This window comes from Anser anser (genome assembly GCF_964211835.1).
Source record: "Anser anser genome assembly, chromosome: Z".
NCBI lineage: Eukaryota > Metazoa > Chordata > Aves > Anseriformes > Anatidae > Anser > Anser anser.
Window position 1 is genome coordinate 9,563,079 of NC_139723.1, and position 14,214 is coordinate 9,577,292.

The window sequence follows — 14,214 nt, forward strand, 5'->3', positions numbered from 1 at the left end:
CCATGTTTCCTGCTTTAAAATAACTGGCCTGGAAGTTAACATGTGTGCATTAAAACAAAGATGTCCCAACATCCTGTGGCTCTTCAGTTGCTAATAGATATCAGTAGATTAATAATCCCATAGGTCACATTTCTACATGATAATTTTGTTGCAGGTGTGTAAGAATGACCTAAATTATGCTTACAAAAGGCTGATATTGGTAGTTTGCAATTACCAAGTATGTCCTTTCTGTAAATCGAAAATATATGGCTTATCCTAGTTTTTTGTTTGTTTGTTTGTCCGTTTATTTTTACTTTACAGACTACTTTAAAGGAAAAAAAAAAAACATTCTAATTAAGCTTTTTTAAATTACCTTCTTGGGAAGAGAGCTATTAAAACCTAAAAATTACAACTTTTTTTTCTGCCCTGTGACTGTAGATGGTGGTTAGGACAGTAATCATCACCATATTTGTTGATCAACTTCTATGAAGTGACTGAAAGTCATCCATGTGCTTTGTCATGAACAGGAATCATGTCACCGTATATACAGATGTAAGGAGTATCTTTTGTTTCTGGTTCTGTTAGAGAAAGACTAAAACATGACTGAGCATTTAGAGAGTGGATAGCAAAGAATGTTCTGATGACTAAAACCTGCAGGTTATCTAAGTATCATTTGATTCACTAGAAAAATGCAGTTTTAAAATCACAGAAATAAAGGATGAAGTACACTGAAAGGGATCGCTGAAGGTCATCCTGTCCAACACCATGACCCTAAGCAGGATCAGCTTTGAAGTTCAATAAACTTCACAGTTGTGCATTATTGCACAACTTTCCTGCTCTGTTGGTGTGGCCTCACCTCAAGTAGTGTTCACAGTTTTGGGCACCTCAATATAAGAAACACATAAAACGATTAGAGAGTGTCCAAAGGAGGGCTATAAAGATGATGAATGGTTGAGGAGGAAGGACACACGAAGTCACTTGCTTTTTTCAGGCCAGAGCAGAGGAGACTGAGGGGAGGCCTCATCGTGGTCTGCAGCTTCCTCATGAGGGAAGTGGAGGGGCAGGCACTCTGCTCTCTGGGGACAGCGACAGGACCCAAGGGAATGGAATGGAGCTGGGACAGGGGAGGGTCAGGCTGGGTGTTAGAAAAAGGTTCTGCACCCAGAGGGTGGTCAGGCACTGGGACAGGCTCCCCAGGGCAGTAATCAGAGCAACAGGCCTGCCAGAGTTCGAGGCATTTGGAGAACAATATCAGACACAGAGTTGAATTTTGGGGTAGTCCTGTGTGGAGCCATGAGTTGAACTTGATGATCCTTGTGGATCCCGTCCAACTCAGTATGTTCTATGATTCTATGATTTTATGATTCATATGTAGTGAAGTTTTAACTTCATGGACTGAGTTTTCTATCTAGACAGTTGTTTCAATACAGAGATTGTACCTCAGCTGGCCTAAAACTGCAGCTCGGGATACACAATTAAGAATTGTCTATCAGTGGCAAACACTGTCTAAGTTATGGAGAGAAAGCTAAAGTTACATGTGATTTTCCTACAAATACTTGTACTGCTGATGTACATAGCATTTGCAGTATATACATGCATCATGTACATGCCTGCAGCAGGAAGGCTACTGTATTTATTCACAATTGTTTGGTACTGACTGCTGAAATGTGCAAGAGTCTATCAAAATAAGATCTCACTCAGTTTGCATCTGGTATCGCCCTTAGCATCTGGTGTTGCCCACAATAGATCTGAGACAATGTAGGAGAACAATTTTAAAAACATCCATAAATTTTAGGAAATGAGGACATTTAGGTAGATAACTGTTGTTTTTGTTTGTTGTTGTTGTTTGTTTGTTTTTTAATAATCCCATATATTTACTTTTAAAATAAATAAATAAATAAAATTAAAAATAGAAAAGAAGGTTATTTTATTACCTGTACTGTCTTTGCTATTTGCCCAGACCAGACCTATGGTAACCCTGTCAAAGCCTTCTGGTGGGATTGCCCCTGAAGATACCAGCTGAATTTACAGTGCTGTAACTGAAACCAAGTGATCCTCTACTTAACCACAACACAAGCAGAAAAATAAATCTTCAGTACAAAAGGTTCACATCTGAGACAAAAGGCCTATGAGCTAACAAATAATGGCACAAATTGTCAGTTACAAATTGTCAGTTGATTGTGTTTGGCTCATCGGGACATCAAGCTAGCAGCAATACATGGGAAAGAGAGATAACTATACTTATGAATTTGTCCTGAGGATTATTTTCTTTGTTACCAAAGAGGAGAGATTATGGTATTTGATGTTGAAAAACAGTTCTGAATTATGCTAATTCAAAAAAAAAAAACCAAAAACTTTCTTGAACTTGTATAATAAAAACAATCAATTCTCATTATTTAGGAAAAAAAAAAGCACAGCTAATTGTAGCTTATATGTGTTTGAAGACAAACTAGGAAGCAGTTCATGTTTACACAAAGGTAGGAAATTTCTTGTTTAAGCAGTTAGTCGGTTTCAAAAAGCTTAGCTCCCCAGACATCACATTTTAAGTCTCATTTTTAAGTGCTTTTTAAACAGGCTCTGTATTATTTATTGCTCATTCTATATTATAACCTAGAAAGTATAAATTCTTTCTCTACTTTTGTCCTCCATGTTTATAGACCACTGATTTTTAGCTATGTTACTAACAGAGCTTGAAATTACTTTGCTTTCATGTTGGTATGCTGGCATGACTGAAGGTGGCTGAACTCTGAATGGATTTTGACCAAGTCCTTGCATTACCCATACACAACTCTTTGCCATACTGTGTGGTTACGCAGAGCTACTTTGTGAAGCTACTATGTGGCTACTACACATGCCCCTTCAAGCAGTTGAGTCCTGCCAAATTTTATTTTACAATACCTTTTCCTGGTTGGATAGCATTTGTTGAATGTATGTAAAATTTATGTAAATTTGTGTAAACAATGAGTATTCCTTATTATATATATATAATATGCAGCAGTGATATCAGGTAGAGGAAGTCTCTAACCAGTCACTTATTTGCATTCATTCTTGATTCAGTTATGAGACAAACCTGACAAGGGCAAAGAAAAATTGGTGGGCAAGAAGTATGAGTAATGATATGGAACAGTGTAAGAGATCCAACAGACCCAAAATGCTGTTTCTGTTGAATATCAGTGCGGAGGAAGGGTGCTGTGTTCTTCAAGTCATCTGTCCCTCTGCCTGTGTGTGGTGGTTTTACTCGGGTGGGCATCCGAGCTCCACCACAACCACTTTCTCACTCTCCCTCCTCAAAGAGGAATGGGGAGAAAATACGATGAAAAGGGCTCAAGGGTTGAGAAAAGGACAGGGAGATCAGGCAGTAATTATTGTGACGGGCAAAACAGACTCAGCATAGGGAGATAGTAAGATTTATTGCCTACTACTAGCAAGCTAGAGAAGCGAGAAACAAAGGAAAGAAACCAAAAGCACCTTCCCCCCCATCCACCCTCTTCCACCTCCCCACCCAAGCGGTGCAGAGGAACGGGGGAGTGGGGGTTATGGTCAGTCTACAGCACTTCTTCTCAGCCGCTCCTTCTTGGTCACTCTCGTCCCCTGTGCTGTGGGGTCCCTCCCACGGGATGCAGTCCTTGCTGAACTTCGTGGGCTTCCCACGGGCAGCAGCTCTTCAAGAACTGCTCCAGATACGGGTCCATACCATGGGGTCCATCCCTCAGGAGCAAACTGCTCCAACCTGGATCCCCCCATGGGCAGCAGCTCCTGCCAGATCACCTGCTCCTGCATGGTCTCCTCTCCACGGGCTACAGGTCCGGCCCGGAATCTGTTCCAGCAGGGGTCTTCCACAGGCCGCAGCCTCTGTCAGTGCAGGTCCACCTGCTCCACCATGGTCTCCTCCACGGGCTGCGGCGTGGAACCCTGCTCCACCGTGGTACTCCATGGGCTGCAGGGGGGCAGCCTGCTCCACCATGGTCCTCACCACAGGCCGCAGGGGACTTTTGCTCCGGCGCCTGGAGCACCTCTCCCCCTCCTTCTTCATTGACCTTGGCGCCTGCAAGGCTGTTCCTCACTCCTCTCACCCTCCCAGCTGCCGTGTGGCGCAGCGTTTTTTTTTTTTTTTTTTTTTTTTTTTTTCCCCTGTCTTAAATATGCTCTCACAGAGGCGCAAAACAACATCACTTATTGGCTCAGCTCTGGTCAGCAGTGGGGCCCTTACCAAACATGGGGCAGCTTCTAGATCCTTCTCACAGAAGCCACCCCATGGCCCCCTGCTACCAAAACCTTGCCACGTAAATCCACTACACTGTGAACCACCACTTGCAGCAGAAGAGTAGAATCGACCTAATACTTTTCAGGGAACTCCTGCCCTGAAGCTTCATTCACCGCTGTGTTCTCCTCAGACATTTTTTTTTTCACTTTTCACCAGCGGGAATGGACAGCCTTCTTCCACTAATCCCCTCCTCAAGATCTGTGTGGTTAGTTTGGTGCTTAATGTAGTGTAGATTTTGTATGAAAAGATGCTGAATTTAAAAATAAAAATAAAAAATAGCCACAAGATTACAAGGAATTTATAAAATCTGGCAGCAGGGAAGGCCATTCAGATGAATTAAATTCACACAAACTATTTAATTCAAAAAGCTATTTGGCAGCCAGAATATCAAACATGGTTATGAACAGGATTTGAAATTCAAGTGATTAATTCTGAATTCTGTTAAGAATTATATTCATGTAGTCTAAAGGTTCCTAAAAACAGGTGTAAATATGTCAGGAGACTTATGATGATCTGCAGTATTATTGGAGACTAGAGTACCACAGCATTAAAGGTGATGATAGTTGGCCTGAGGCTATTATTATTTGTTTGTGGCACCAGAAATTTACTGCCTTGCAAATGAACTTTCAAGAATTTCAGGTACTTGAAATTTGATTATACATGATGCTTCTTGTAATGTTCATGTGATTTTCAATAATTTTGGACTGAAATTAAATATTTCTGAACCTTATAAAACTTCACTTCAGATAAGCCCTAGTTTGGGGTGGGGACCTTTTGTCAAAGGGGCCTATTTTCAACAGTGATTATATCTCTTCTATGCATTGATCCAAGAATAGCTGGCAGACAATCCAAATATTAAAATCACCAGATGACATACTGTATTGGGTTTATGTGGTGAGGTTTTGGTAGTGGGGGGGCTGCAGGGGTGGTATGTGAGAAGAATCCAGAAGCTGCCCCATGTTAGATAAAGGGCCAGTTTCAGACGGCTCAGACACGAGCCAATAAGCAATGTTATTTGCACCTCTGTGAGAGCAGATTTAAGAAAAGGGGAAAAAAGGAGAAAAAAAAGTAGGATTGAGAGACATGAAAGAGCCCTGCAGACCCCATGGTCAGTCCAGAAGGAGGGCAGGCGGTGCTCCAGGCATGGAGCAGAAGTTCCCCTGTGGCCTGTGGAAAGTAGTTAGCCAGAACATGGAGTCTCAGTCCCATGGGGAAAGACAAGTGACATAATACTACATAAGAGTATAACTGTGATTGCAGATACTTTCTGGAAATATAAAATGCTTTCTGCCTGTCCTAGCATTGGACTTGGATACCTCTCCCTTCATTTGCTCCTCTGTTCCCTGACTGCATTTTTTTATTATTATTTTGTGTGTGTGTGTGTGCAGAATTAGATTTTTCACAACTTTAATGTTGCAGCGACTTAAACAACTAAGGATTTATTACATATCTTTATGGCATATAACAAGGTTAGATTATATGTTTTTAACAACACTTAATCAGTATTTAAGTGATTAGGGAAGCTGAGGCGATTCCAGATAAGAAAGGGTTAAGAATGAAACTATTAAAGGAGAACAGAACATTAGGTGTAGGGCAGGAAGCAGATGTACGGACAATGTATCTCAAAATAGGACATACGGGCAATATATCTCGAACAAGACATTGGAATCCAAGATAAGAAAATAATGAGCAGAAGATTCGAAGAAAAAACAGTCCTTGCGGTTAGGAAGAAAGCTAATTCAGCAGAATCCTGACCAAGGGTGAAAAGTACACTGTGAGGAAGACTTATGGCCTTCCTCTCTGAGACCACCGACCACAGCTCGACGACCCCTGCCCAAGACCACTGAGAGGATCTGCGCAGGCGCAGGACACAAAAAACTGATTAGCATGAGAAGCGAGAGTAGGCGGGGTTAGATAATGAATATGTATAGGCGTTAATAAAATATTAATCACTGTGATGTATAAATTTGGGACGGCTTTTCACTTCGGGATGCACGATAGGTGGAAAGATCCCCCGTGCATCCGGCGCCGTCAATAAAGAATAAATCACTTAAAGAAATTGGATTTATGATCTTTGAATCAATCTGGCACCCCAGATGGGACTTCTTCTCTGTCGGACCGCAGGACCCGCTGGGAACAGGACTCCCTAGGGTACCCCCGGGATTTCCCGGAGGGACTCCTCGACTCAACGGATCACTGCGGAGGCAGACACGGACCCCATCATTGTAAGTGATTATATTCTTTATTTTGGTTTATTTGGTTGACCGGTCAGTTGGGGTCGTCTGTAAGTCGGAAAGTAAAAGTTTTCTGCAAGACGGCATTTGGTTTTTTGGAAAGCACTCAGTTGCTGTTGGGAAACAAATAACCTTTGCATGCGAGGTTGGTATTACGTTGTGTTTAAATGTGGAACTTGACCTTGGCTATTGTCTTTGGGATTCTGATTGTACTCTTTATAACGTTACTAGGATCTTGGTGTTATTGTGGAAAGCTGCCGGCTTGTATTGTGTAACAAGAAACATTCTGAACTGTAACATGGGGGGGCAGCAGAGTAGTGGGATTCCAAAGAAAAGCCCGTTGGGATGTATCTTGAGTCATTGGAAAGATATAGGGGGATCCCCCGGTGGAACTGAAAATAAGAAAACGTTGATAAAATATTGTAATCAATGGTGGCCACTTTATAAGTTGGATTGTGAGGGAAATGGCCACTGAATGGAACCTTAAATTATAATACTTTACTACAGTTAATGTTGTTTCTAAGGAGAGAAGGAAAGTGGGATGAGGTGTCATACGCAGATATGTTTTTCACTTTGAGAAACCACCTGGAATGGCAGAAGGAGTGTGGAATTAACTTAGCCCCACAGGATCCTTTGATCCTGGCAATAGAAAAGGATATGAAGAAGGAAGGGGCAGGAAAAATGAAAAGATGTTGTTCGGCGTGCAGTATCGGGCAGAGATGTTTGAAATTGAATGAGTCAGAGGAGAGAATGGAGGATTATGTCCTCTCGCCCCAGATAATAGAACGAGGCGTGGGGGCGAGCCCAGGAAACGGCAGAATAGATAAGAAAAATGAGAGTTGTGGGAATGGAGACTTTACCCCGATCACGGCTCGAACCCGAAGTAAGGTCGGGCCAGTTATTCAAGCCCCGTTACGACAGGCTATGGGGGCTAACGGACCAGCTCGGATAAAAGTACCTTTCACAACTGCTGAGTTAGATTCATGGAAGGAAGCTGTGAAAGGATACCGGGATGATCCAGAATCAGTGGCCCGGAGGTTTGAGCTGATTGTAAAGAATTTATATCCCGATTGGAAAGATATAGAGATAATGCTGGCAGCATTATCGGAAACGGAAAAGCAACTGGTAATTAAGAATGCACAAACTCAAGTACAGACCCAGGTAACGTCAGTTTTACCTGGAACTGTGGAGGTATATGTGCCCAGAGTGGACCCAAACTGGGACTATAATGATGAGGGTGATTATAGGTTATTAAAAAGATATCAGGAATGGATTAGGATCGCCTTGGAAAGTGCGATACCAAAGTCTGTAAACTGGTCTAGGTTATATACCATAAAACAGGGGCAAACTGAGACCCCGTCAGAATTTCTCGATTGACTAAGGACAGCAATGCAAAAATTTACAACGATAGACCCCTCTTCTGAGGAAGGTAAAGTCCAGCTAGTATCACTGTTCTTGGGTCAGTCTGCGGACGATATAAGGCGGAAGCTTCAGAAAATGAAGGAGCCGGATGTGAGAGATTTAGAAAGGCTGGTGGAAGAGGCATGGAGGGTATTTAGGAATCGAGAAGGGAATGAGAAACAAAGGCTGGGTAGGGCTATTGCTGCGGCAACTGTTGCGGCCTTACAGAGGCAAGAAGAACCTTTTCGGGGAAAAGGAAGAGGGAATGGGATAAGGGGAAGGTCAGTAAAGCCTCCCCTGAGACCGAATCAGTGTGCATATTGTAGGGAAGTGGGTCATTGGAGAAGGGAATGTCCGAAACAATGGGAGAAGAACAGGTTGATGGTAGCTAGTGTATCTCCCGACCAATGAAGTGGACCGGGGGATTCTACCCTAGCAGATCCGCTGGTTAAAATTAAGCTAGGGAAATCAGGACAGGAAGTGGAGTTTTTAATTGACACAGGAGCGACTTATTCTGTGTTAAACCAGAAATTGATACCAGAGGATGAGGATTTTGTGACGGTGATAGGAGCTACAGGCCAGCACGAGAAAGCCTTTTTCCTAAGGCCTTTAAAATATAAGTTAGGGAAACAGATGGGAATACATAGGTTTTTATATTTACCAGGATCCCCGAAGTCTTTGCTGGGGCGAGATTTACTAGAACAATTAGAAGCGGAAATTGTCTTTGAAAAAGGGAAGGTGGGGTTAAAGGTGAGAGAAGAAAAGCTGATAACCGCGCTAAGCTTAACGCTGATACAAGCAGACCCCATCGGTAAAGTACCTTCGGAGATTTTAGACCAAGTTTACCCAGGAGTCTGGGCTACTGACATCCCTGGGCGAGCCAAAAATGCAGCCCCGATAGTGGTGAGATTAAAGCCAGGGGAAAGGCCAGTTAAGATTAAGCAATATCCCCTAAGATTAGAAGACAGGAAAGGAATTAAGGGGATAGTGGATAAGTTTTTAAAACATGGACTGCTGGTTGAGTGTGAATCTGAATATAATACTCCTATACTACCAATTAAGAAGCCAGATGGGAAGAACTATAGATTAGTGCAGGATTTAAGAGCTATAAATAAGATCACTGAAGATATACACCCTGTGGTAGCCAACCCGTACACATTACTGACTAAATTAAAAGATAATTTAGTTTGGTTTACCGTACTGGATTTAAAAGATGCCTTCTTCTGCCTGACTTTAGCCCCAGAAAGTCAGAAGCTTTTTGCTTTTGAATGGGAAAATCCAGACTCAGGACGAAAGGCTCAATTGACCTGGACCGTATTGCCACAGGGATTCAAAAACAGCCCCACGATTTTTGGGAATCAACTAGCAAAAGAGCTTGAGGTTTGGGAGGCCCCAAACACCAAAGGAGTTCTGCTGCAATACGCTGATGACCTTTTGATAGCCACTGAGAATAGGAGCAGCTGCATGCAATGGACGATAAGTCTCCTTAATTTTCTGGGTTTGAATGGGTATCGAGTCTCTCAACAGAAGGCTCAGCTGATTCAGTCACGTGTAACTTACTTGGGGTTTGAGATTTCAGGGGGACAAAGGGAGTTAGGAACAGAACGGAAAGAAACTATCTGCCGTACCCCAGAACCACAGACCATTAAGGAATTACGAACTTTTCTAGGGATGACAGGTTGGTGCCGTCTATGGATTAATAATTATGGACTAATTGTAAAACCCCTATATGACCTCATCAAGAATAACCAGTCAAAATTGGTCTGGACGGGGGAAGCACGGGCTGCCTTTAAGAAGCTTAAATTGGAGTTAATGCGAGCACCAGCTTTGGGTCTACCGGACTTGTCTAAACCCTTTTGGTTGTACTCCTATGAGAGACAAGGGATGGCTCTGGGGGTGCTGGCACAGAAGCTGGGCCCCTACAGGAGAGCTGTGGCCTACTTCTCTAAACAACTGGATGAAGTAAGTAAAGGTTGGCCGGGTTGCCTTCGAGCGGTGGCCGCTGTCATCATGAATATACAGGAGGCTCGGAAGTTCACTATGGGACAGAAGATAACCGTGCTGGTATCACACACTGTCTCGGCAGTCTTGGAGCAGAAAGGGGCACACTGGTTATCCCCTCAAAGATTTTTAAAATACCAAGCAATACTGGTGGAGCAAGATGACGTAGAAATTGTGGTTACTAACATTGTGAACCCAGCTTCTTTCCTTAGTAACGCTCCTGACGAGCCAGTGGTCCACGATTGTATCGAAACTATGGAAACTGTGTATTCTAGCCGACCAGATCTCAAGGAGGAGCCCTTGGAAGACGCGGACGAATCATGGTATACTGATGGAAGCAGCTTTGTGAAACAAGGACAACGCAAAGCAGGGTATGCGGTGACGACCACTCAACAGGTAATTGAGTCGAAACCATTACCCCCTGGGACGTCTGCTCAGAAAGCAGAAATAATTGCCCTTACGCGGGCATTGGAACTAGCAGCAGGAAAGAAAGTAAATATCTGGACAGACTCTAAGTATGCATTTGGTGTGGTGCATGCACATGGGGCTATCTGGAAGGAACGAGGATTATTAACGGCCCAAGGAAAACAAATAAAATATGTGAGGAGATTTTGAAGTTGTTGGAAGCGGTAAAGCACCCAGAGAAGGTGGCTGTTATACATTGCCGGGGACACCAAAAAGGAACCGCTGACTTCGAGGTAGGGAACCGATTGGCTGACCAAGAAGCAAAAAGGGTGGCCGGATTGGCTGAGGCAGAAGCGCTCACTTTAATACCAGACGGTAAAATACAAACTTTAGGTGAAGGACAGGAACCTAGGTACACACAGGAAGATCAAAAGTTAATTGGGGACCTGGGAGGAAAAGCAAGGAGTGATGGATGGGTATACCTGAAAGATAATAGGGTTGTACTACCCTCTAATTTAATATGGCCTATGGTCATGGCAGAACATAATAAGACTCACTGGGGAGCAGACACCTTATATAAAAATCTGAGTCGAGTCTTGGTGGGAAGAAATCTGTATACTACGGTAAAACAAGTAACCCAGCAATGCAGTATTTGTTTGCATCATAACCCTAATACAGAAAATAGGGTAAAGTTCGGAATAATCAGTAAAGGAAACTATCCAGGACAACAATGGCAGATAGATTTTTCAGAACTGCCAAGAAAAGGGGGGTATCGATACTTGTTGGTTTTGACAGATACTTTTTCCGGGTGGCCGGAGGCTTTTCCCTGTCGAACCAACAAGGCAAGAGAAGTGGTTAAGGTTTTACTGAATGAGATAATACCGCGTTTCGGAATTCCGGCAGCAATGTCCTCGGATAGAGGCTCTCATTTTTGTGCGCAAATAGTTCAAGAAGTAAGTAAGGTCTTAGGGGTAGACTGGCAACTCCATACCCCTTACAGACCACAGGCAAGCGGACAAGTGGAAAAGATGAATCATCTAATCAAACAACAAATAGCCAAAATAGGACAAGAGACTAATTTATCATGGCCTCAGTCTCTCCCTTTGGCTTTACTTAGAATTAGAGTAAAACCACGGACAAAGGAAAATCTAAGCCCTTTTGAAATATTATACGGAAGACCCTATCAGTTTTTGTTCAGCGGGGAGGACCTGACGCAACTGGGGTCGGGATACTTGTATAATTATTTAATAGGACTCCAAAAACAGTTGGATCAAATATCTAAAGTTGTCTCAGGAACCAGGGCTAGAGGGCTGGACCAACCAATCCACCCCTTTAAACCTGGGGATTATGTGTATGTAAAAGCATTTGCAGGTCGCCCTTTGGAAGAAAAGTGGACGGGACCATACCAGGTGCTGCTGACAACACATACCGCCATCAAGATTAAGGAGCAAACGGCCTGGATCCATTATTCGAGAGTGAAGAAAGCTCCAAAAGCCCCCTGGAAAGTAACGCTGGGTGACGGTGAACTGAAACTAAAGTTCAGTCAAGCAAAATGAAGACACTATGGTCAGGAGTATTTAGTAATGTAGTTAGCAGAAATTTAGTTAACAGAATTGTTTTATTTCTGTGGCTTATAGTTGTAATTGTGATTCAAGAATTGGAAGGTGCTTCTATGATGATAGAGAATGGTGGGTGGCCTTGGTCTGAAGCCGTAACCACGGAGGATAAGAACATTAATGGAAAGTTAGCTGTTGTGGTTATTTGGCGAACAAATGGTGATCATTTACATGCATTATCAGAATGGCAAAATTTAGGGGAAGGGTGGATACACCAAAGAACTGTAGGGGACGAAATTGAAATAGGGTGCCGAATGATTAATGGAACAGCCCACGAGAAAGCAACGGGGATTTTAGTAAAACCGACTTCCAAAAGTGGCCAACAAGAAGGTTGTATCCGCCCAGGTAAATTAGATTGTTGGTATAATTTTATATTAACACAGACTGTAGCAGTTAACTGTTTTTGGACTAATAATGATCAAAAGCTCGAGATCAAGGAAGGCGAGAGCCTCATGATAAATTTTACAATATATGCTATACTTCCTACAACAGTGAGACCCCCTATTGCACTTCCTTCCCCTACAACCTATGCCCAAGCCCCAGTCAAGCTGGAACCCAAAATTTATGAAACAGGCCCATATGTAGTAAGGAACACAGGCCAACAACAATTGTTATTTAATCCAGAATGGTCTCTCAAGCGTGTTGAATTGCTAATACAAATTAACATCTCAGCAGTTCAACCAGCCTGTTCTCCTTTCCTAAAGACATCATTAGAAGGCTGGACAATACGGTCACAAAAGCAAGTACACCTCAGGGGCAGAACACAAAGAGACTTAACTGGAATGCTAGGAACAGGATTAGGAGTTTTAAGTTAACTTCATGGTTACCCAACTTTCAATAGTTAGAACAAGTTTTTAATGATCTGGTTATGTTATTGGTAGTAGGAATATTTGTATGTATGTCACTGCGATACTGCTAATGGTAAGGGCATGCAATGCAAAAGAATTTGCATGGGGAAAAGAAAAGGGGGGATTGATTAGGGAAGCTGAGGCGATTCCAGATAAGAAAGGGTTAAGAATGAAACTATTAAAGGAGAACAGAACATTAGGTGTAGGGCAGGAAGCAGATGTACGGACAATGTATCTCAAAATAGGACATACGGGCAATATATCTCGAACAAGACATTGGAATCCAAGATAAGAAAATAATGAGCAGAAGATTCGAAGAAAAAACAGTCCTTGCGGTTAGGAAGAAAGCTAATTCAGCAGAATCCTGACCAAGGGTGAAAAGTACACTGTGAGGAAGACTTATGGCCTTCCTCTCTGAGACCACCGACCACAGCTCGACGACCCCTGCCCAAGACCACTGAGAGGATCTGCGCAGGCGCAGGACACAAAAAACTGATTAGCATGAGAAGCGAGAGTAGGCGGGGTTAGATAATGAATATGTATAGGCGTTAATAAAATATTAATCACTGTGATGTATAAATTTGGGACGGCTTTTCACTTCGGGATGCACGATAGGTGGAAAGATCCCCCGTGCATCCGGCGCCGTCAATAAAGAATAAATCACTTAAAGAAATTGGATTTATGATCTTTGAATCATAAGTATTACTCAATTACCACAATGATCTAATGATTTTGCTACAGGAGAAACAGCGACTTAGTTAGAGATTCAAGGATGGCAAGGTTCACCCAAACTTACTGCAGGGTCCTGGGGCACTTCTAAATCCAGTTGTGCAATTCCAAGATTCACTCTTAAAGTGACTTTCTCACCCTACTCCCCTATCAGCATTTGTCTGCAGGCGAGCTTGTTCCTTGAGGAGTCAGCCCTGAGATGCACTTCTTCTGGGATCTCAGAGGCGTCCCAGTTCAGGGGGACGTTGAGGGTGCCATTTGCTGAGGTCCCCAGAGAGCTCCAAGAGTTCCTGCCTGGCATTGCTATTTATAGGATTGTGAGGCCATTGACTTTTGGTCAGTTAATTCTTCCAGGATTCAGGTCTTTTGCCAACTTGTTTACGATTCAGGTTGTGCAATCCTCCTCTTAGCACTTAATTCTCTCCTTGTCAATTAGTCACCCCACAGGGACCAAATACAATCAGAGGGGAGGCCTGATCATCCAGGGCCTGTATTGCATAAATAACAGTGGAGTGAGGCAGTGCTAAGTCTCACCATCCATAACAGATGAATGATACTGTGACGGCTTTTCCTTTAATTAGGATGAAGTACTGTATTTATTAGGTAAAGTGGTTGACTCATAGTCAAGCTCAGATTTCTTGTCATGTTGTTTCCTGGACTCTGATGTGCTTCATTATATTCCATGAAAGATTGCATGGTAATGAGCTCTGCCTGGGGCTCTGTTGTTAGCAAACTGT

General features: G+C 42.9%; 1 long non-coding RNA gene across 1 annotated transcript; it reads left to right on the forward strand.

Moving 5' to 3' along the window:
* The first annotated feature begins 5,412 nt into the window (after positions 1 to 5,412).
* Positions 5,413 to 13,120, forward strand: LOC310890291. Its single transcript, XR_014577160.1, has 2 exons — positions 5,413 to 6,622; positions 11,647 to 13,120. It is a non-coding gene; the product is annotated as an uncharacterized lncRNA (long non-coding RNA).
* Positions 13,121 to 14,214: the final 1,094 nt, after the last annotated feature.